The sequence below is a fragment of the Camelina sativa genome, chromosome 19 (genome assembly GCF_030686135.1).
Source record: "Camelina sativa cultivar CO46 ecotype springtype chromosome 19, ASM3068613v1".
Lineage (NCBI taxonomy): Eukaryota > Viridiplantae > Streptophyta > Magnoliopsida > Brassicales > Brassicaceae > Camelina > Camelina sativa.
The window spans coordinates 13,646,501-13,668,230 of NC_141898.1; the positions used below are offsets into that span (position 1 = coordinate 13,646,501).

General features: G+C 37.7%; 2 pseudogenes across 1 annotated transcript; one reads left to right on the forward strand and one right to left on the reverse strand.

The window, feature by feature from the left end:
* Window positions 1-14,281: 14,281 nt before the first annotated feature.
* On the reverse strand, window positions 14,282-16,000 carry LOC104767830 (putative ammonium transporter 1 member 5 pseudogene; annotated as a pseudogene). Its single transcript, XR_015590512.1, has one exon. The product of XR_015590512.1 is annotated as a putative ammonium transporter 1 member 5 pseudogene (transcript).
* A 1,960-nt stretch (window positions 16,001-17,960) lies between these two features.
* LOC104767831 (uncharacterized) lies at window positions 17,961-21,709 on the forward strand (annotated as a pseudogene).
* Window positions 21,710-21,730: the final 21 nt, after the last annotated feature.

A 21,730-nucleotide genomic window follows, 5' to 3' on the forward strand; every position in this document is an offset into this window, starting at 1 on the left:
ATAGTTTGGGACCATAAACTGCTCATCTTCACAAACAACATGTACTTGCTTCTGTTGGGTTGGAAGGATTTTATCCAGCTTCTCAAGCTTCTCATTTAAGGCTTTTAGTTCCTTTCTATGCCCTTCCTCAGAATCAACACTGCCCGTTAAGCTGGAATCATATTCCTCACTGTAGTTTCCGTTGCAATGAGCAAGATTATTTACTAATTCCCAACCTTCAGCGACATCTCTATTCATGAAACTTCAATTCCCTATGCAGTTGTAGTACAAAGGGTTATCAATCCAAATGGTTGTTATGCTAGCAGATAAGATATGATCAGAACTATGCAAGTCAAGCCAAGCAATAATGGGGGTTTTATCTATCAACCTAAGGTGAACAAAAATAAGAAAACAGATAGAACAAAAATTAAGAACAACTCGAAGTACCACACGATGCAGGTGATCGAGTACCTGATCGGGTTGGTGCTCGGGTTGATATAAAAACAGTAAACAATCAAGATGCGAAAGCTCCTAAGGATGAGGTAATCGACTCCTAAGTGTTCCTGACTAGTATGGAAGTCCTATATGCCTCAAGCAAATATTCCTTAGACAATTAATCTGTAAAATATTGTTAAAACACTCTCGTGATAGAAACAATCAACCTTGATCACTTCCCTACCCAACTCTCGTTGGAGAAACATGACCAAGCAGGCAATACAAACCGATTCATTATTGTCAATAAACTCCTTACACATCTAATCTCTTAGGCTAAGTGAGTAAATCTCTAGCATTGATTGATTCAAGCATTTCATCTACACCTCTCGGTGGTAAAACACCATAGATCTAATCTCAACCTCTCGGTCTGTTGATAGCATTAAGAACACCAATCTAGAAAAGAATTTATAAAACATAAACAACCAAGCTAAGACATTTTAACCGATCAAGAACACAAAATCGTCTATCCTATCCCTAGAAACTTTGATTCACTACTCAGATCTAATGGCAAAGAACATAAACCCAGAAATAAATAAAAATTGCAGAATCATAAAAATGAAAAGGAGATAAATGTTTTATTGAAAAGAAGCAATAGCAAAATTTAAACAGAATTCAAGTTGAAAGAATAACCAAAACTGGAAAAGAAATGCTAAGAAAAGTGTAGAAACGGTCTCGCCTCCTCTCTGTCGAAAATAGGGTTAAGAGGGGGTATTTATAAGAAAACAGGTTGACCTTGCCACGTCAGCAGGTATACGACCATGCTGCACGAGGTGGAACTCGAGCCCTACTTCAGGTGCATGATCGGATAGGTGATCGGGTGGTTCCATTATTCGATTTGGATGTATATACGCTCACTAAAACAGAAATAACTCTTGAACCGCACATCCGATTGGCTTCAAATCACCACCATTAGAAAGCGAACTCGAATTCCAATAACTTTGATGAAGAACTCAGAAGCTGAATCCCAACGTAAATCTTCATTTGAGTCGATATTTTAAGGTCTTGTCATGAACTCGACCATGTGCTATGTTGCAATTATCGGGTGGTATGGTCGGGTGCCTCCTTTTTCCTTCTTGATGCTTCTGTAAATCCTATAAATGTAACCAGTTCCTTTCTTGTGATAGCTGCAACTTGTTAATCCTTCTTTTTGCTCTTTTTAGGCTCTAAAGTACCTGTTTTCATCCAAAATGTGCCAATGCAAGAATGCAACCTCCTAAATGGCCTAAATGCGAATTCCTACAGTTAATGACCTAAAAATGCTAAGATTAGGGTATATATAATGCAAAATATGGACAAAAAGGGATGCTTAAAACATGTAAATTAGAGAGTTATCAGATAGCCTGAATCTTCTCCGTATCTATAGAAACTCCCTCTGCAGAAACAATATGACCCAGAAAACCTATCTCACGCTGCCAGAAACTACACTTGCTCAACTTAGCAAACAACTTCTGCTCCCGCAGCTTCTCCAGAACTGCCCTCAAATGCAGTGCATGCTCCTCAGGACTCTTAGAATATACCAGGATGTCATCGATGAAAATGATGACAGACACGTCCAGAAACTCCTGAAACACGTTGTTCATCAACCTCATAAACGCTGCTGGCGCGTTAGTCAACACCAAAGGCATCACCACAAACTCATAATGCACATACCTCGTCCTGAATGCAGCCTTCCTCATATCTGTCTCGTCTACCAGAATCTGATGATAACCCGACGCAAGATCAATCTTGGATAACCAAGTAGCACCTTTCAACTAATCCAACAAATCATCAATCCTTGGAAGAGGGTACTTGTTCTGACCTAGTTTAGACCCCTATAATCAATGAACAAGCAAAAAATTATGTCCTTCTTCTTAACGAACAACACCAGAGCTCCCCACGGTGACACAGTAGGACAGACAAATCCCTTGCTCAACAAATCTTCTGGTTACTTCCTCAGCTCTACTAGACTAATAATCAATTATGTCGATATCAGCTCACCATCACCCGAATATCAACACCTCTTGTCCAACCAAGAATCTCTAGTAACTTGTCTCTTAGAGAACCTTCCACAAGATAGCTTCTTCCAAAAATAGCTTTTCCGCTTGACAATTCTCCATAGCAAATTATCAATACGAGCGTAATAAAACAAACAAGTACCATACGTTCACATTTTCTAATTCACCGCATCAAATGTTTTGCAAGCCGCTAACTCAACCCACTTGACTTATTTCCCTTAGCAAGCTTACCAAAACCTTGAAATCTAGCAACTCTGTCCATCTCCAATGAACTTCATCCACCATCATCGCAACAATGAGTTTATTCTACCATGAAGGCTTCTCGTGAACTTATGTACCTGGCAACCTTGCCATTGCCGGCTTATATCTGTTGCAGCTCCCCTTCCCAGGACTCCAGCACCACCAGCCACACAATCCTGGCACATCAGCCACACCTTCATGACCGCACCGGTCATAGAGCCCTGGCACACTGGCCAACATAAGTAAAATCCAAGATTAAACCACCATCAACTCTCGAGGTCTACATTTCGTCGTTATGTTTATACTCACGTCCTAGGCATTGCTTGCTCCCAAATCCTCCACCCTTAGGTTGCAACCTTCGAGCCAACCGATCTCACTCTTAGACCAACATCTTCGAGTTATACCGTCTCACTCTTGGATCACAATCCTCAAGATCTCGGTATCAGGGGAACTACGCATCTCCTCAGGGGAACCTCATCCCCTCTGCTACTCTCGGAGCCCCCAACCCCTCGAGCTATCGGTATTCAGGGGAATCACCATCCCCTTTGGAGCAACAATCCATAACGACTATAAACATCTCTCAACCAAAAGTACCTCATGTGGTCCGAGTATAACATTGCAATGTTACACTTGCCCACTCAACTTCTAATATCCAACTAGATTACCCACCAAACAGAGAAAAATAGTTATTTCAACTGCATATATCGACCAATCCACCTCTAGGCTCGATATCTCTCGAGAAGAATCTCGTACCGGTCAACTACAACTGCTCCATCCTCCTAACATAAGATGAAAACTCCTCAACATCCGCATCCCGCCACATGCGGCAAAACTGGAGCCTACGCTGGTACCCCTCTCGGTAACCGCTCCAATAGCACGTCAACAGATCCGCCAAGCGATCATCTCGACCCTGGGCTCCACCTGCTGCAACCCCACACATGGGTTCCTAGATCCGCTAAGCGACCATCTCTGACATACCTCCTCGTGGAACTCTGGACCACACACTCGCTGGACTCGGGGGACCCGCCCGACCACGACCACGACAACGCCCACGACAATGACCAACAACTCAACCACCTATAATAACTGCTCTTCCAAGAACAGAGGCTAACAAGCACATAATCAAACCAAAACCACACAAAAAAACATAATATACCGTGAAATCTCATTGAAGGCACAAAGAGGATGTTGTAGGACTCCATGCCACACACAATTGACTAACTCACATAATCAATCAAACCATGCAACCCCAACATCTACAGCACAAAGCCTAGTGAACCCAAACCTAGAACCGTAAGGGCTCTGATACCAAACTGAAACGACCAGACCCGTTTTTTGTTAATAATAAAAAAAATAATAATAATCTAAGCTAGTGGTCCCATACCCACTAGCCATTAATCAACAAATACCAATATCCAATAAATATCCAATAATAAAATAACCAATATTAAATCATAACAATGATCCAATAAACAAACAACGTGAAACAAAGAACCAACAACCTAACAATTTTCTATTGACCCAACTCTAGCAACCTAACAGAAGCCAGACAACAACCAAACGAGTCCCTAGAACATCCTCCTCTCCATTGCCTTGATTCTACGATCACACTTTGTATTTACCTGCACCACAAACACAAATTGAGATGCATGAGTATTTGATTAACACTCAGTGAAGTAATCCTCCCATCTACTGGGCTATACGCACAAGCAACTGAGATACCAATGTCAAAAACAATCAACAAGCAAGACATACAAACCAGGAAACAAGTATCTTCTTCACTGAAAGAGAGGTGTCGACCGACACCAGCTAGGTGTCGACCGACACTGGCATTGGTGTCGACCGACATTACCCCATAGTGTCGATCGATGCTGCTCCATGGTGTCGACTGACACCCATCACCTCCAATCCATCTAAAACTCATTCCCAGAGCCATATGAATCCGTAAGAAGCCTATAGCAACCATATCCAGCAAGGAAAACACAACAACAACACAAAAAAAGCAAGACAAAAGGAAATCTCAGGCTTAGATCAGCCATGGTCATGCACTTACCTCTTTGTAGGAAGTTTCTGACCAACAACGACGAATCCAACTCCCCTAGCAAGCTTCTAACACATCTCCAGCCCTGGATCTTTACTCCCACAGAAAGGTCTTCAAGGAAAAGCACCAAAAGACTCCAAAATCTCCAAAGAACACTTTCTTCTCTCTTTCTCTCTGTTTTCTCTCTGAAAGCGGCCAAAACCAATGAAGCCACGACCTAGGTCGACTTCCGACTTAAATACCCCGGTTCTATGGTTTTTCTTAAACCAAACTGACCTAAATCGTTAATTAAACCGAACTGGTCAAACCAGAAAATATTGGTGTCGATCGACACCCATCCCCAAAACGCAGAGTTTGGTTCGCGGATGTTACAATTGGTCTATAATCTTGATTAATTGTGTGCTAGCAGCTAGTAGTTCTCTGTTGTTCCTAATAGATTAAGGTATTCTATTCATTTCCTTTTAAATGTTTGGATTGCAAATCTGTAAATGCATCATATATAGAGTTTTCCAAATTTTTATAAACATCAACCCATGGAGATTAATTTGTTTATCAATCTCAATTAATTAGCTTGTTTTACACTTCATGCAAGTTAAGTTAATTAACGGGTCCATACCTGACATATAGAAGCAGAACGTGATGTGTTCAGCTTAATTATGTCGTATTGCTAACATTTAACAAGCATCAAGCAATCAAAGCTTCCAATATCTCAAGGCTCATTACAACCATGACGATCACTATCTTCTCCATCTTTTAATAAGACAAAAAAAAACTGAACAATCATTTACATTAAAATTGAGTCAGCAAGTTGAAAATTTTACAATGACCAAGCAAAATTACATAGACAATCAACGAAATTAGATAATCAGATCGTACTAATGCAATCAAAAAATGATGCGAACCAACCGACCGATCAAAAAAAACGAACCCACAACAACACACCTATTAACCCGGAGAGACTCGGTTATGAAAAAATATGAACTGCATTATGTTTTCAAATTAGTTAAGACTTAGGCGGTGAAGACTTTTAAGACTTTAAAATCTTTTAAAAATTTTAAAAGCATTTTATTTGTCAATCAAGTTATAATGACTTTTTTATTTTTTAAAGTTTCTACAGTCACTTTAATTTTTTTCTTTTTTATTTCCCTTCCTTTTTTAAGTAATGATGCTGTAAAACCAACAAATTTAAAAAACTTTTATTTCTTCCATCATAATTAAAAAATTTATATAAATTTATCTATAATTTTACACAAACTTTTTTTTATGGATTAATTATCAGATTTTTTTTCTTTTTTTTACATCCACTTCTCTTCACAAATTTATTATTTTTATCATCACCTTTGTATTTTTTGTTACAATTTTATTATTAATAAAATTACAGTCACAGATTTTAAATTATTTTTTTAACAATTAGAATTTAATAGTTAAAGTATCTACAGCCAAAGTCTTTACAGCCAAAATCTATACAGCCAAAGTTTTACAGTCAAAGTCTCTACAAGCACAAATAACAGTCGTTACCAATCGGGCCTTAATCTTTCCTTATATATAGAAACCTTATTCCCATGTTTCCAATTCACGTCATGTAGGATCGTGTTAGAAATGTTTCCAATTCACGTCATGTAGGATCGTGTTTGACTTAGTTATTGTCTCGTTGTATTTATAGAACTTAACATCTAATGGATTGACTTGATTTGCCAAAAAGAAACGTGTATTTGTTGTGTGTATTAACACATCTCTTTTGCTTTGAGGAGAGATCTCTTATCAAAAAACCTAATTAATTCAAAATTATTACAATCCCAAGTGAAGAAACTACAAGAGAGTGTTACCAAAACAACATCAAAACACTACAAGAAAACAATCGATTTGCGATGGAAGAATTCATAGCAACTCTCTCGCAAATCAACAATGGCAAAGGATTTGCGAGATACTACGATTCCTCGCAAATCGCGTCTCGCAAATTGCAAACATCGCAAATCCCTCACAAATTTTGCGAGGAAATTTTTCCCTTGCAAAATAACTCGCAATTTGCGAGGATATCTCTCCTCGCACATCACTAACAGTTTGCGAGAAACCTCTTGACTCGCAAATCTGAAGCAATTTGCCAGAAACTGAATCCATCGCAAATTTTGCGAGGAAATTTTGTTTTGCTTATTCTGGATTTAATTGAAATTAATCCAGAATTGGGAATAGAACTGAAAAATGAAATTTAAATTGTCTTTAAATAAAATCTAAATTACAAAACATATTGTCTTTAAAAAGTATCATAGAGAGAGAGAGGTGTCGAAACTTAGCAGCAAATGTCCTGAGCATATTCTGGATTGGTCCTTGTCAGGTTTCGAAACTTAGCAGCAAATTCCAGATCTTTTTCAGCGAGATACTCGAAGTATGCATCATAGCTATGCATCTTCTCTGCACTTTGTTGAATTTGAATCGCCTGAGTTTGAATACATTCCTCAGCGGTAGCTAGCTGCTGAGCCAAAATAACCGGATCATTAGCCGGAGACATAGATAGTGGACCGCTACTGCTAGAGGATGCTTCAAACTGCAAAGAACAAACCTCATAAATCTTGTTTTTCTTCTTTGGAGCAACCTACCAATTAAACAACAATACAACAATGAACTTCAAAAAAAAGACAAACACAAAACTGAAACAAAAACAAAAACATTCAAAGTATATAAAACATACAATTTACCGATGTGTAAATTTTGTTTTTAACATCCCACCAGAAGCAGTGGTCTCTCTATTATCCCTTGTACAAAGCTCAGATTCAACCTCTTAAATCTTGGACGACACCTCATTGAATAGAGACTCAGACTTTCCATACGTAAATGACCCATCAGGCTTTCGATGAGTCTCTTCTAGGATGCGTACAAAATCAGGAGTTAACTCACCAGTTAGCTCAGATTGAAAAAGAGAAACAGAGAGATGATTAGTGTATTGATTGTCCATAAGGTCAATGCTGCTGAAAAAGAAGGCCTAAACACTTACATGTTTTCGAGCACGAGCTTTAAAAGAGGTTTGGCCTGAGCGGTGCTTATATATGCCGGTGCCATCAGGATCATGATATCGAACATTACGGCTGTTGGTACTCTTGACTTCTGATTTGGGATCAAGCAAATATTTAACAAGACCACCCCATACTTGAGGATCAATCCACCGTGGCTTTGCCTCATCACCTTTCAGTTTCCACTTTAACTTCCACCTGGACACTTGATCACACATCCTGTCTTTAAGCTTGTCTTCAAACTCTTTCCTAGCTCTATCGTTTATGGAACGTTTCCAATTATATGTTTGCTTCCAAAAAAAAGTAAATTAGTATATGTTTAAAAACGACAAACAAAACATATTGTAAAGTAGCAAAACAAATTTGACTTACCGCAAAAGATTCATACCAATGGTCTACCACTTTAGTCGGCGTTTGTGTCCAATTGGCATGAGACACTTTGAATTTCTGGAACCAACCTGTCAATGCAGTCATACAAACCTTTCAACACTTCTGCACAACCTACATCATCTGGATTTCCATGAAAGTATCCGGCTGCATGTAGAGGACGATGAAGTTGACACTCCCATCTGTTGTCAATGATTTCGAATGCTGCTTTGTAGTGTTCTTCTCTCATATTAAAAGACCTCATAATTGTCTCTTTTGCCCGATCCATGGCTGCATACATGTATCCCATAGGAGGCTTTCTCTCTCTATCAACCATTCGAAGAATTTGTACTAGAGGACTTGTCATCTTCAGTGCATATAAAACATTCTTCAGTGCGTATAAAACATTCTTGAGATGGTGGTATCATATAAGTAGAAGCTTTAAGTTGCTCCTTCTTCTTCATAAATGATCTGATTTCTTCCCTGATATGCTCAGGACATTCTGGGCATTTAGTCGCATTCCTATAGCCTCCATCTAAGTGTTGTTTGAGACGAGTAACTCCTCAACAAGTAATCTTAGGACAATACTTACATTGCCACTTGTTTCTGTTAATGGGATCAGGAAAGCCATGTTTTTTTCCTGGATCATTTTCATCTTGACTTGAAATTGGATCAAACATGGCTGAAAGCGATCACTGCTAAACAAAGAGAGAAGATGTGACTCACAAGCTTTGATTATTATTACTATTTTTTAAAAATGAAAACTAGCTTAACGTCTTCTGTCTTTTAGGACTAGTGAATGAAACAGAAAGAGTTTCTAAACAAAATAACTAATAAAACAAATAAACAATACAAGTAGTTTTGATTAGTAGATGATTACTTTTTGCAGTAGCTGGAGTGAAGCCGCTTGACTTTTTCGTCGTTTAGAACTCGTAAATGAAAGAGATGAGGAGATTAAATAACCTACGGTTTTTTTTAATATATAATGGGTGGAAAAATGAGCAAATCGAAGATTTTTTATTACATAAGATTAGGGGTGTCAAAATGGATCAAGTTTCATGGATCAACTCAACTCAATCCAACATATCAACCCTAATGGGTTAACAAAATTTATCCTAATGAGTTCATGAATAAAATGGATTAGTGGATCAAATGGTTTAATGGATCAAATGGTTTAATGGATCAAATGATTAGAGTTGTAATGGGTAATGGTTTAACCATTAAATCCATCAATTCTTATTTTTTTGAATCAAATTAAATCAAATACTTAAATCGGTCAATTATAACCAAAATCACTAAACCAATTAAATTTGTAAACCGATCAATATTCTAACGTCATCGATCACAGGTCCACACAACGAACTCATATCATCAGTCCTCGATCGTATTGTAATAGACACTATAGAACGCAACTCTGGTTCGATCAGCCTTTGCCGTGAAATTCAAACCAACCTTTTCGAAACTCGAGTTCGCTTGCGCCATGTAATGATAGTTCTCATTGCATCTTATTACATTTGACCTCTAGTTTTGGATTTACAAGAGTTGATATATTACGTTTAGAACTCATTTAACCAATTAACTCATTAACAAATGAGCTGGGTTAATCCATGAACTCATTTAATCTAAACTCATTAGGTAATAAGTTGATTTGAGTTGAGTTAATCATTTTGACACTCCTACATAAGATCAATAATTAAAGATATTATTCATAAAATCAAAGATTTTTGATTACATGTTTGATTTATAAGTAAACTTGTGTTGTAAAAGTTAGAGAAACTCGAAGGATGTTTTCTCTCTTATCTTATTAACTTATGTCTTAGAGGTTACATATCTATAGTAAAGGATAAAGCCCTAAGTACAATAGGCCTAAAACCGACTTAGTAAAGAGGGCCGATGTGCCTTGTGGACTATGACATGAATATGGGCTGGTTATGGAGATCCATCCTAAGTGATTTACAACAACTTGTACTATATTACAAAATGTTTTTTTGCCTTACCTGTGCCGTAAACCTTGTTGCGCTCGCCATACGCAACGTTCGCATTGGCTATGGCTCTTCGTTTCGCTCGCATCATGGATATCGCCTTGCCATGGAGTCCTGTTTCCCTCATCTCATCGCATCAGTGCCCAACGCATAATGTCGCGGCGCTTTTTAAAACTAAGGGTTCTACTACCTGTTTGGAAACCGATATAGACAAAGGGGAGACCAGAACTTGTAAAAGACGACAGAGAAGAAGTAAACCAAGTTTACTTGGAGGTAAAAGCTGAAGTAGAGAATAGTATAGCTTATGTGTTGAAGAAACGAGAGGAAGATCCATATAGAAGCGTTTTAGACAGACTAAACTACAGTTTGACGGACTCTACCGCAACTCATGTTCCTTCTTTCGAGCCATGATTCAAAACAAAAAAGCAAAAAAACAGAAAGAAAAATGAGTAAGTTCAGTCTTTTTACAAACAAAACATGTGGTATAGAACATTTCATGTATATCCCATCATTTATATAGTTGCATTCATATTTAACGCCCCAATCCATCACAAAACGTAGATAAAATCTCTTATCTGGTTATATGCAGTAGGTTAGTAGTAGTGCCTAATGAAGTTTAGATCGAGAACAATTTTGAATTTGATATTCTTAAAATAAAATTGAGATGAAATTGGTGGAGTTCACAAAAAAAGCCAAACCATCACAAAGTAATTAACCGATTATGAAAACCAAATCAAACCGGAAATAATTTGAATTAAATTTGTAAACCGAAATGACCAAAACCAAACTCTCTTACGCAATCTTCTTCTTCTTCGAGCTAACGTAATCGAATCCGTCAGCATCGATCTCACCTCTAACGCATCTCTTATTATCAATCACTCACAGTCTCAAAGGTAATCTCTCTCAACCATTTCTTCGTTGCGAACGACACTCAAGCTTCCACGGACGAGTAAAATAGAGGTTAGAGAAACGATTTCATGATCTGAGATTTCATTATCCGGATTCGGCCACTGGATATCATACTTTACAGATCGGATTGGAGCATGTCCGGGATAAGATCTCGGACAACCGTATATAAAAATATATGAACAATCAAAACACGATAGTGAATATCGCAAATCAATAAGATGTAGTTGGGTGACAAGGGTTTATAACTTTCTAGAGTACGAACAACGAAATCCTATAACAATAGTCTTTAATGATAAACAGTTACGGTTAAAAGAACCAAAAGAGACGATAAAGGTGAGAGAAATAATACAAATCAATTGATATCGGAGTCGTCAAAATCATCCTCAAATTTGTTGAAGAAGTAGGAGTCTTTTAGAGACCACTCAGTGGATAAAAATCCAAATCCTCTACCCATGGACATATCCATGGACTCGTAGTAGTCATCATCGACGTTCATCGCCGTATCCATCGAGGATTCTGAATATTCCATATCTGCCAAATAGTCATGGGGCATCATCGGCTGCCTCATCATCCCCTGTCCCCAACCTCTATTCATCATTGCGTGAGAGAAAAAGATGTGCTTTTTAGTTTTTGAGGGTTAGGGCACCCGGCACCTTCACTATAAAGGCCCGTTAGGACTGGAGATTGGGCCATCTTTTCTATTTTTTATAATTGCTAAATATCCTTTATATTTTTATTTAATTTCATAAAGTATTTATCCCAATATTATATAGATACCAAATATAAACTACTTTACAAAAATTGGGTAGCAACTCATGTTAATATACCGGAGGATCAACTTATTCTTCCTCCCCAAGGATCGACTGCTTTGAAAAGAGAACTATGGAAACTGAAAATCGCTCCAAAACTTCATCACTTCTTCATATGGAAATGTTTATCAGGAGCTATTGCTACGACAACACAACTCCGAACACGACAGATACATACTGATCCAATATGTCAATGATGTTGCCGAGAAGAAGAAACGATCAACCACATCCTATTTACTTGTTCCTTTGCAGAGGCGGTGTGGAGATGTGCTAACACCCAAGTAGGTCATAGAGGTTTCGATAATGAGATAGAAGCAAACATTGGACTTCTAATGACTCACTATAAGGATGCATCAGTCTCTCTTGATCAGCGCATGCTACCTTTCTGGATAATGTGCAGACTTTGGAAAAACAGAAATGACTTTCTCTTTCAGAAGATATCAAGACTACCACAAGAGGAGGCAAAAAAAGGAAAACATGATGCTTGTGAATGGTTTGAGGCCAATTATAAAGAAGATAATGAAGTAGCAGTCCTCCAGAATTCTGATGTCCAAAACAGAGGCTCTGATCGTTGCAGTAGATGGTCACCACCCCCCAGAGGCTGGCTCAAATGCAATTTTGATAGTGGTTATCCGCAAAACCGATCCTTTACAAATACAGGCTGGTTGTTCAGAGATAGTGATGGAAAGGTTACACTATCTGGCTCTGCAAAACTACAAACATCTCATTCCCCATTGCAAGCAGAGGTGCTAGGCTTTCTACATATTTTACAAATAGCGTGGGCACAAGGATTACGATATATCTGGTTTGAAAGCGACAATAAAGAACTGATAACTCTCATAAATAATGGTGGCGACCATTTGTACCTGGAAACATTATTATTTGATATTCGATATTGGATGGCAAACCTTCCGAAATCGTCCATTGACCACATTAATCGGGAAAAAATTCTGCAGCAGATAAACTCTCGAGACATGCTTGCTCTATTAGTTCATTGTATGAAGTATATACAGTTCCACCGATTTGGTTGGTTAACAATTTGTATTTTCCGTTTACAATATAATAAAAATCAGATGTTAAAAAAAAAAACTACTTTACAAAAATATAAAGTTGAAATTTTACATATTTATTAAGAAAAAGCAAATACCTTAAGATAATGGAAAATATCAAAGTGATAAATATTATTTATTGTCATTCACTATATATTAAGAGAGATAGTTCATAGTTGTAGACTTGTAGTCATTGACTAAAGATAAAATTTGAGATTGCTTCTACTTTAATTTTTTTGAAAACAAACCTTTTGTATCAGATTATCTTTATTACATGTTATGATAAATATGTATTAAAATTAAGCCTTTGCAACCATTAAATTTGAGCATTTTTCTGGAATTTTTTAAAACATTTTTATTTTTTTTCTGGATTGATCATTTTTTTTTTTTTTAACATATATGATAAGAAACATAATTTTTAAAAATGATACATTGACAACAACATGTTGTCATCAGAATCATCTTCATGGAAAAGACAACGAAATGATCGGCCGCTCAAATGATCGCTGACTAGTATGGGAAGACGCCTCTATCCTGGAACAAAAAAAGATTCCAAAAGTCGTGGTAAGTGGCTCACTTCTCAAAAGATTGTGGCGGATAACTCACAATATATCAGTATACAAAAAAAAAAAGGCAGATTGAATATTTGGATCTATGAGTAAAGCAACTCCTAAGCTGTTGCGCCTGATTACAAAATTGGCTGTTTCGTGAAAGCAACCGTTTTAGAGATTTTTTACCATGCAATATGGCATCCTCAACTACGAGATTCTTCTTTTCCTCATATTATGGGAATGGAAAATGGGGATAACGTCTCTGTTTACTAAACCTATTGCTTCGGTGAAACCCATGTGAAGCTTCCCCGACATTTGCTTCTTTTTGCAAATCAGTAAGTAGAAACACACGTGTATAGACATTTATGGTTCTGAGAATATAGACAAAAACACACATCCATAAAATGTTCGTAACAAAGTAAAGACTGCCTAATCAAGAAATGTTAAATAGATCAAGCTTGCTATCTTTTTTGTGTGTAATGTGACTCAACTTACGCTTGGGATCTAGTTCTCACAATTCCAACAACCAATGTAATGTAACTTCTTTCATCATTTTCTTATATATAAATTAAGATACTAAAACATTTCATATTTTATATATCAATGCTCTTTCAGCGTCTTTTTTTTTTTTTTTCTTTAGTGGTTTGTAGCAATCATGTGATGTACATATTATTTGCTGGTACCATGCCTTGATTTTTGAGTTCTTTAGATATAGTGTATGTAGTATCTTGTATAAATGCATTGTTAATAGCATATAACATATATGTCTTCATCAGGAACGTTTGAAGATGATAAAGCTAAAACTTGTACATGCATATGATTTTCGGCCAATTATTTTCAATTTCAAACCAAAAACTGCACTTTATGAACAGAGAAACGAACATTATATTAGCAAGTCAAGTATTAACATAATTCGGAATAATGGGGAAAAAGAAGCATAAACATAAATACAAACATATATCACTCAAAAGTCAAAACAAAACAAAACGAAGAAAAGAATCCAAAACCCCAACAATACTTAAGGGTAATAAAAATTACAAAAAAAAGCTTGAAAATCAGACAGCTGGAGAGTTAGGCGCACGGGGTACAGGAGATCCAGGCACTCTAGGAAACTGAATGGACTCGTCATCATTATCATGGTAAATATAAGCAAAACCACCATGACGTGCTATATCCATTCCTTGCATTTCATCATGCTCCGAGATCCTAAGCAAATCAAGTTGTTTGAGGATGAAGAAGAGTGTTCCCATTGTGGCACTAACCCATCCAACAATCACAATTATTTGAACCAATTGTGCTCCCAATAGCTTCCCTCCCCCGCCCATTAATAGCCCGTAGTGCCTTCCCGGGATCGCTCCATATACCTCATTTACATACTTCTCCTTTGCAAAGAGTCCTACGAATATCAAGCCCCAAGCACCACACCCTCCATGTAGTTGTGCAGCCTCTAGCGGATCATCGTACTTTAGGAACTCTGCGAGCTTGTTGCATCCAATAAGGACGAGGGAAGCCATAAAGCCACAGACAATCGCTGCCCATGGATCTACCACAGAGCAACCTGCGGTTATGGCCGCAAACCCACCGAGTAAACCGTTGCAAACGTCGGTTACGTTCCAGTGGCCTGATATGAGACGTTTGCCAAAGAGTGTGGTTAGAGCCGCGGTGCATCCCGAGAGTGTAGTTGTAACCGCTGTGCGACCGATTCCGCTCCATTGGCCATAGTTGGAACCAGAATGGTAAGGAATGAGTATCTTGGTGAAGGAACCGGGGTTGAACCCATACCAACCAAACCAGAGAAGGAAGGTTCCTAAGACGACGAGTGAGGCAGAGTGACCGCGCAGAGCAATAGCATGACCCCCATCAGGGAACCGGCCAATCCGAGGGCCTTCGATAAGTGCACCCCATAATCCTGCGATGCCACCAACCATGTGAACAACACCTGAGCCGGCAAAGTCTACGGCTCCAGTGCCAAACAAACGGTCTTCTGAACGGAAGGGACTAGCCCATCCATCCGGAGACCAGAACCAGTGAGAGACGACAGGGTAAACAAACCCGGTCAAAAAAGAAGAATAGATCAAGTAGGCCACGAACTTAGTCCTCTCCGCGATGGAACCGCTAGTGATTCCAGCGGCTGCGATTGCAAACGCCCATTGGTAGAGGAAGAAGGAGTAATCTGAGGTGAGTGTCGGAAAGTCTTTAAGACCAAAGTTGTGTCTTCCAATGAATCCATTGGAGGATTCCCCAAAGGCAAAAGCATAACCAAAGAGATAATAGAAGAGTCCTCCCGCTGCAGCATCAAGGACATTAGTGAGCATGATGTTCATCGTATTCTTGGCTCTAACAGAGCCAGCACATAGCATAGCGAAGCCGAGCTGCATGGCAAAGACGAGATAAGCTGAGAAGAGGAGGTAAGTGTTGTCTATAGCATAGGCTGCATCGGTAAACTTGTTGTTTACGGTACCCAATTGGCCGCAAATATATTCAGCCGCCGCGGTGGCATTGGGGCCGAGTAGGGGAGAGAGATCAGCCGCAGAGCAAGTTAAAGCTCCCGACATGTTGAGAGACCTGAGAGAGAAAGAGAGACACGAAGAAAAGAGTTTGTCTCTTGTGCATCTATAAAAAGACTTAAGAGGAGGAGTTTAGGGTTGACTTTTGATTCTTGCTTCACCAATCATTCTAGAGAGATATTAATTGTTTAATCTAATTCGAGATGGAATCTTATAAACTACTTGCAATCTACGAGAATCTTATATACGGTTTTGGTGATTTTTAGTGATAGGCATGTACTCCTGAGAATTTAAGAAGGCAAGGGAGATATAAACTAAAAAAAAAAAAACTGTTCTATGTGACGAATTTTTATATAAAAAAATTATTTTGATAAAGATGAATTTATATATCAAATAACAAATTATGTATTTAATGCAATTCATGTTTTAAGTTAAATTTGATTCCAAATTTATGTATTGTGATAATCATATTATATAAACAAATGATTTTCTAGTTGTACTCAAGATTCTCTTTTTTGGTTTTTGGTAACAAACAAACTGCATATTCTTCAGTAAACCAACCCAAGAAAACAAGATTCTCTGATCATACTTCATTTAGAAATCAAGCAAATTTGGAATCAAATTTAACTCAAAACATGAATTGCATTAAAATATTGCAAAAGGGTATATGTTAAGTTATATATATATATATATATATATATATGTGTGCAAGTGTATAAGCATACGTTAGCAAAAACATTGACCAAGGAATCTACATATCTAAGAAGATTCCCTGATAGAGTTGGTCGTCGTATTCGACTCACACTGTCACACATCACACGAAAGGGAAGTTCATTCGACCAGTTTTCTATTAAATAATTAAAATTCTATTAAAAAAATAGTATAACAAAACAAATTGTGAAAACTAGTAAAACGAGAAATTTTTTTCAATAAAAATCTATGGTTCTTGAGGTAAAAACAACCGATCAAAGATATATACATCTACAACGTATAACTTTGAAAAACAGTGAAAAACAAATACAAATATTGTTAAAACGAAAACCATATGTACAACCAAATATTTATCAAGTAAAAACCATACAAATATTGTTCAGACTTTTAATTGTTGGATCAGTACTGATCCGGATTAGTTACCTAAATGCCAAAAGTGTTTTAGAAATCGATTTCAGCAATTGTTTTGGGAAATCAACACTACAAGAAATATAGGCATTAATAGCAGAATAATATAGTGCAGTTTTCACAAATGTTATCATTGATAAAATTTTAAAAATAGAGCTCTATAATGGCACTTTTAAAACGTCAAACATAAAAATATGTAAGCGTGAACCAAAAATCAGTATTTCCGCCAAAGACTTAATAAAAAAGTAAAACTGATGTTTTTCCCTCTCCACCCGCGAGACTTAATAAAATTTTAGTCAAAACTTATAATGAAAAAAAAAACCATTAGTCTCACTTCATCGAGCTCTTCGCCGACGAGTCGACGAACGTCCATATTACCGCAGTTCACTGGAAAATCTTCATCAAAGACGAAGCTCCTTTGTTAGTGAGATCTTATCCGCCGATGAAGCTCCTCTGTTAACAATCTTCTCCGCCGACGATTCGCATTTCAGTCGGTTTGTTTCATTAGATATTTCGATTCAGTGTTTTCTCAATTAGGGTTCTTCTGATTTCAAGTTTAGATCTGTTTTATTTAGATATTTCATAGTTAGAGTTCTGTCTTATTTAGAGATTTGAAGTTTAGATCTGTTTTATATCGAGATTTGTCAGTAATCTTGGTACTCTATTTGCAGGTTTTGGTACTCGCGGTTTGGAGGAATTTCTTTCTGGATTTCACCCAATTTCAATAGGTTAGTCCTTCTCAGTAATTTCTTTCTGTACTCGCGGTTTAGAGCTTGATAAGTTTTGTGTTTAGTTAAACAAAACTTTATTTTGAATTTGATTGTTTTGTGGATTGCACATGTACTATGTTTCTGCCTGAATCATGCTGGTTTTAATTACTGAATGGACGGTTCTCAATAAGGGTAGCATATAAAATGGTGGAGAAGAGATGGGTTCATCTATGCATGTAATTACTTTTTTCATAAATAAATTATATGGTAAGTGGTTAATTTGTGCATGTCTGGTTTAGTTTGTTTTGTTTTCAATGGCATGTACTGAAGGACTGATCCTGCTTATGAGATTGGTGCTTTAAATTTTGTTAAAGAGGTTACTGATGCTATAGGAGGATCTGATCAGTTGGTAATATGCCCATGTACGGACTGTCGCAATGTTGATAGACATTTAGGCAGTGTAGTAGTAGATCACCTAGTAAGGGAATGGACGAGGCTTACAAGATACAGAGGGAGTGGTATCATCATGGAGAAGTAGTTTCAGTAGACAGCAATGTTAGTCAGTGGAATGAAGAGGTTTTAGGGTTATACAGAGCTGCTGAATACTTAGATGAAGAGTTAGCTGCTCAGGGTGATGAAGAGTTAGCTGCTCAGGGTCAATTAGTGGATGATGCTGAGGGTGAGGCCGATGACAAGAAAGAGGACGAGTTCTTTGCGAAACTAGCAGATGCTGAAACTTCTTTATACCCTATGTGTGCAAGTCATAGCAAATTATCAGCCATTGTTTCACTGTATAGAATCAAGACAGAAAATGGCTGGTCAGACAAAAGCTTCAACGATCTTCTAAGGACTTTGCCAGACATGTTACCGGAGGAGAATGTTCTACATACATCAATGTATGAAGTGAAGAAGTTTCTCAAGACTTTTGATATGGGTTATTAGAAGATTCATGCTTGTGTTAATGATTGTTGTCTATTCATGAAGAAGTTGAAGAAGTTTGACAATTGTCCTAAGTGCAAGGCGTCGAGATGGAAGGTAAATATGCACACTGGTCAGATAAAGAAAGGTGTCCCCCAGAAAGTTTTAAGGTACTTTCCAATTATACCGCGACTGAAGAGGATGTTTAGGTATGAGCAACTTGCCAAGGACCTGCGGTGGCATTTTTCGAACAAGAGTAGTGATGGAAAACTGCGTCACCCTGTAGATTCTGTTACATGGGATCAGATGAATGCGAAATACCCTGCGTTTGCTGCTGAACCAAGGAACATCCGTCTGGGACTTTCGACTGATGGATTTAACCCTTTCAATATGAAGAACAACATATACTGTTGTTGGCCAGTTTTGCTAGTGAATTATAATATGGCTCCTGACCTATGTATGAAGAAGGACAACATCATGCTTAGCTTGTTGATTCCTGGGCCGCAACAACCTGGTAATAGCATTGACGTTTACTTGGAACCTCTAATAGAGGATCTAAACCATTTGTGGAGTAAAGGAGAGATAGCTTATGATGCTTTCAGTAAGAGCAGTTTCACACTAAAAGTAATGCTCTTATGGACTATCAGTGATTTCCCTGCATATGGAAATCTTGCTGGATGCAAATTTAAAGGTAAGATGGGTTGTCCTTTATGTGGAAAAGACATTGACAGTACGTGGTTGAGTAATAGTAGGAAACATGTATATATGTGCCATCGCAAAGGTCTATCACCAACACACAGTTATCGGGGGAAAAAGACTTGGTTTGACGGGAAAGCTGAACATGGGAGGAAGGGCAGGATATTAATTGGTCATAATATCTCTGTCCTCTTAAAAAATTTCAAAAATGATTTTGGGAATAAGAAAGAGAGTGGGAAGAAGAGAAAGCAGACTGCTGCTACTGAGTCATCCTCATCTGATGAGTCTGATGACACTGAGTCTGAGGAAGAGGAAAAAGACGAGGAAGAGTTATCCAGATGGAAGAAAAGGTCTATATTTTTCAAGTTGTCTTATTGGGAGATATGTATCTGTTTTCTCTTATTATGTAGTTTTTATAACTAATCAATATATCATTAACTTGTATTTACTTTAATTGTTGAGGACTTCCCAGTAAGACACAATTTAGATGTGATGCATGTGGAGAGAAATGTGGCTGCAAGCATTGTGGCGACATTGTTGCACTGTGGGAAATCAAAGGATGGTTTAAAGACTCGCAAAGATCTCCAACTTTTAGGCATTAGAAAGGATTTGCATCCTAGAGAAAGCGGTAAACGTATCTACCTTCCAGCTGCTCCTTGGTCTCTATCAAAGGCAGAAAAGAAAGTATTTTGTAAGCGGCTGTATGACTTCAAAGGTCCGGATGGATATTGTTCTAATATATCCAGTTGCATATCATTAGATGAGTGCAAGGTAATGGGTCTTAAATCACATGATTACCATGTGTTGATGTAACAATTACTACCTGTCGCACTTAAAGGTTTACTGCCTAAAGGTCCAAGGATTGCAATTTCGCGCCTCTGCTCATTTTTCAACCATCTTTGCCAAAGAGTTGTTGATATGGAGAAGATCACAGCATTGGAAAATAAAATTATGGAAACTCTGTGCATGTTCGAGAGATTCTTTCCTCCAAGCTTCTTTGATATAATGGTGCACTTATGTGTTCATCTAGGCAGAGAAACCAGATTAGGTGGACCTGTCCATTTCAGATGGATGCATCCATTTGAGAGGTATGGTTTCTATCTTATCCTCTTTACGCTAACTGTACTTGATATAGATTTAGCTTCTAATTAATTGTTTATTGGTTACAGATACACGAAAGTTTTGAAAGATTTCGTAAGGAATCCTGCGAGGCCAGAGGGTTGCATAGCTGAGTCGTATCTCGCAGAAGAATGCATGGAATTCTGCAGTGCGTTTAAAAAAAAAACACTAGTGTAGAAGAAAAAGCAGATAGGAACACTGAGTATGAGAACAGTTCTATCCTAGAGGGGCGTCCTATCTCTGCTGGTTTATCTGTTATTTTAAGTGACATGGAGAAGAAAATAGCCCACCTTGCTGTCATTCAGAATACAGCTCTAGTGGAGCCTTATGTGGAGTATGTTGCTATCTGATTTCACATAATACTAAATTGTCATTGCATCCTCTACCTGTCTTACTTTGTTTTTTTGTTATTGTAGCATGCACCTACAATACCTACAAGACTCAAACATAAGATGCAGACGTGATGCAAGTGTTTTATGGAGTAACGCACACACAAAATTTTGCTGCTTGGTTAAAAAAACAGGTAAGTCCTATTTTATAAATAAACAATCATATACTAACTCGTTAAGAAGATCAATAGCCTAGCTAACTCGTTGTCTTCTTATTTATAGATACCTGTAGATTCCGATGATCATGACCATATACTCAAATGGTCGGCGTATGGTCCTAGAACAAGTGCTAGAACTTACACTGGTTATATAGTGAATGGGCTGAGGTTTCACACAAACTCTGTTGATAGGCTAAGCCAGAATAGTGGAGTGTTTTATGAAGCAACAACCATGTGTCGATCTAGTGCCAAGGACACTTCCCAAGTAGCTGATTGGGTATCATACTATGGGAGAGTCACTGATATTATTCTCCTTGACTACAACGTTTTTTATGTTCCACTTTTCAAATGTCAATGGGCAGTTAGAGGTAATGGAGTGAAAATAGAAGATGGCTTCACACTTGTTAACTTGAAGCAGAGTCAAACATCTTTTTCAAGTGATCCATATATACTAGCATCTCAAGCGAAGCAAGTATTTTATTCAAGAGAAGATGATTCTTCCAGTTGGTATGTTGTCATGAGAGGTCCTTCTAGAAGATACAATGAGGAAGCTGTAAACGATGGACTTCCAGAAGTTGGACCATTGCCATCCACTATTGATATGGTTATTGAAGACGTACATGAGGATGAGTCTTAGAATGCTCAGAGTGATTGTGAAGGAATATATGTTTGATGTCTTTTTAATTTTAGTTAG